This window comes from Bolinopsis microptera, chromosome 11, assembly GCF_026151205.1.
Source record: "Bolinopsis microptera isolate Bmic1 chromosome 11, MBARI_Bmic_1.0, whole genome shotgun sequence".
NCBI lineage: Eukaryota > Metazoa > Ctenophora > Tentaculata > Lobata > Bolinopsidae > Bolinopsis > Bolinopsis microptera.
This window is the reverse complement of record NC_087082.1, coordinates 55,983-59,514: the sequence shown is the minus strand read 5'-3', so window position 1 is coordinate 59,514 and position 3,532 is coordinate 55,983. Positions and strand designations below refer to the sequence as shown.

General features: G+C 41.0%; 1 long non-coding RNA gene across 1 annotated transcript; it reads right to left on the bottom strand.

Moving 5' to 3' along the window:
• Positions 1 to 508: 508 nt before the first annotated feature.
• LOC134822648 (uncharacterized) lies at positions 509 to 2,312 on the bottom strand. The gene is made up of 3 exons (XR_010161211.1): positions 2,230 to 2,312; positions 1,381 to 1,459; positions 509 to 643 (listed from the first exon to the last, which is right to left on the bottom strand). It is a non-coding gene; the product is annotated as an uncharacterized LOC134822648 (long non-coding RNA).
• Between the last annotated feature and the right edge of the window lie 1,220 nt (positions 2,313 to 3,532).

Genomic DNA, 3,532 nt, shown 5'->3' with positions numbered 1-3,532 from the left:
TACAGGGAGAACATTCTCCAAGTCATAATCACACGTGCAATAAAAAAACGAAGTGTTACAAAATTATACCACAGCCACGAAAAGCTGGCCTTCGAGTTTTTAGTGTAACTCTCACAATTTTTAGCTTTTCGTGACTGTACTATATAATAGCCACACTAACTCACTCATTTGCACTGAAGAAGAGGCCGTCCAGTTTTGGAGGGTGTATTGTGATACCGGGGGAGTTGAAGTGAGGCATTTCGTGGTGGAACACCCTGGTTACACTTTGAAACAGTTCACAATACAGTAAAACCCCGATATAATTATAATGCGCCCCGATTTACCGCGGATGTTTCCTTTCCTCAAACTCCGCGGTTAATCAGGGTTTATTGTATTATCACCCTCTAATGAACACTTTAATTACACGTGATTCTAGTGTCTTCAACACACTGTTGTTAACCAATCTTCTCCCCCCCCCCCCCTATCACAATATGTCCAAATTACAACTTAATAAAACTTACTTCTCATAAGCCCGGTGAATAACTCCTGATTTCTTGCTCTGGTCAGGAGTACGTTTCCCGTCCAGAGTCTCATGTCCCATAGTACTGTGGGTAGTGTCTTGTGGGTCCACTTGTACGTAACCATTGTTCATCAGTTCCTGTTCCTGAGAGGGATTAACAGTTACATTTACTTTATTTAATACAAGTTACTGTTCCTGAGAGGGATTAACAGTTACATTTACTTTATTTAATACAAGTTACTGTTCCTGAGAGGGACTAACAGTTACATTTACTTTATTTAATACAAGTTCCTGTTCCTGAGAGGGATTAACAGTTACATTTACTTTATTTAATACAAGTTCCTGTTCCTGAGAGGGACTAACAGTTACATTTACTTTATTTAATACAAGTTACTGTGACAACTTACTTAAGAGCTACTAGTTAGTTACTTAAGAGTTAGATCTTTAGTAGATCTAGTAGTAGTAGTAGGTTACCGGTACCCCCCCCCCCCCAGTAGTAGTTAGAACTCACTCGGATAGTAGGTTACCGGTACCCCCCCCCCCCCCCAGTAGTAGTTAGAACTCACTCGGTACCCCCCCCCCCCCAGTAGTAGTTAGAACTCACTCGGATAGTAGGTTACCGGTACCCCCCCCCCCCAGTAGTAGTTAGAACTCACTCGGATAGTAGGTTACCGGTACCCCCCCCCCCCCCCAGTAGTAGTTAGAACTCACTCGGATAGTAGGTTACCGGTACCCCCCCCCCCCCCCCCCCCCCAGTAGTAGTTAGAACTCACTCGGATAGTAGGTTACCGGTACCCCCCCCCCCCCCCCCCCCCCCAGTAGTAGTTAGAACTTACTCGGTACCCCCCCCCCCCCCCCCCCCAGTAGTAGTTAGAACTCACTCGGATCTTCTTCTTCCTCTCCTCCAACTTCTTCAGTTTATTCTGCAGTTCTCTAACGTGCTTCTGAGACTTTAGGTTCCTGGATTCGTTATCAGATAATTATACATTTATCAGATAATAGTACATTTATCAGATAATTATACATTTATCAGATAATAGTACATTTATCAGATAATTATACATTCATTATAACAAGGTGGAGGACAAAATGTTTTGATGAAGCAAATCCGAAAAAATGTTTAATCATCGAAGAGTTATTATATATTAAATTGAAAACACAATGTCAAAGACAAATAAAACTCATATGAACAGAACATGCTACTTGTATTACTATTGTGTAGTTGGGGGATTAAGGTGGGGACTGGGGGGGGGGGGGGGGGGGGCGGGGGGTTAAGGGGGGATTAAGGTGGGGACTGGGGGGGCGGGGGGTTAAGGGGGATTAAGGTGGGGACTGGGGGGGGGGGCGGGGGGTTAAGGGGGGATTAAACTTTCAAAAAGATTTTGAGCTTGTCGCCATTTGATGCACAAACAAGTAACTTCAAGAAAATCTTACAAAATACCATTTCGAGCGGGAGCGCGAGCGACACATTATAACTCTACGTTTAAATCTAAGAATCTCGGTGTTAAATTTGAGGCAGGACAATAGCGATGAAAACACCAACTGACGTGAACGTACCAGAAGTTGCTACAAACAATGATTGTGTAAGATTGTGTAAGATTGTGTAAGATTGTGTAAGATTGTGTAAGATTGTGTAAGATTGTGTAAGATTGTGTAAGATTGTGTAAGATTGTGTAAGATTGTGTAAGATTGTGTAAGATTGTGTACGATTTTCAGAAAGTTATACTCACTTCTGGTTGTACTGTTCTCTGGTAGCGAGGTCTGGTATTTGTGAGTCAGAAACTGTCTTGCTAACCTCCAGATACTTCTTCGTCAACTCTGAAGGAGACGGAATGTGTTAACTGTATGGCATTTTTAATCAGCTCAGAAATTACTCCTTCTTTCTGAGAATCCATCCCCCCCCCCCCCCCCCCCATCATTACTCCTTCATCAATGTTGTCAAAGCTATTTTATTCGAAATTTTTAGACCTGGAGGTCTCAAATTGCTGGGCAGCGACATTGTCCTTAGAAATCTATTCTTCGTTTCCATCCTGCTGTTTTCTTAATCATTCAATGACGAAAAAAAATCAGTTCGAATGCACAATTGGTATACGTTAAGAAAGAGACCTACAAAATTAGGGAAATCAGCAAAGTTCCGTGTTATTCTAAATTCTATTGAATAAAGCAAACCGCAATCCCTCCTACTGTACTACTATACTACTGTCGAGAAGCAAATCATTTGAAGACAACTATAACCGGTTTCCTATTGCTAATGATTGAGGAGCACTACCCTACTAATGGCAAATCACTACACTGGCTGTGATAACCAGTCTTCTCAGTCTGTTAATTGCATGATAATAAATTAATGTAATATGCAAAATGAGATGTAATTATCCTTGCATATTATATAATCAGTAAAAATGATAAGTAATGATAAGTAATGATAAGTAATGATACTGTTTACAAGAGCTCATTATCCGTCTTATCAGTAAAGATTGTCTAGTTAAAGGACTTATATACACTAAAACAGGGTTTAAAGGTTTAATGTCGTCTCGCCCAAATGACCATCTTGAGCATCATTTCCAAAATCAACAATTTTTTTGCAATTGAGCATTTCCTGGTTTGAAATAATGGCAAAAACACAGAAATAGTTCCATTTGGGCTGGATAACACTAAACTCTATTTTGGTGTATACTGTATAGGTCCTTAAGTTGCAGTTATATATCAGGACGTTTATTTAAAGCCAGTACAGCAATTTGATGAAAGGAAGGAAAAGCGGCACTATCCAAGGATTCCGACAGAGTTCCATAGAATTCAACTGAAGCATACTCCACCGTAATATAGCATACTCAACCGTAATATGCTTCGGTGGAATTCAACTGAAGCATACTCCACCGTAATATGCATACTCCACCGTAATATGCTTCGGTGGAATTCTGCGGAGCTATGAGCTTAGCTGGTTAGAATGTGCTGAAAAAGAAAGGTGCCGTTCAACGTGAGTAGTAGTCAAGGTGAGACATCTCAACAATCGTGTGGACGGTTGACTGACAGAAC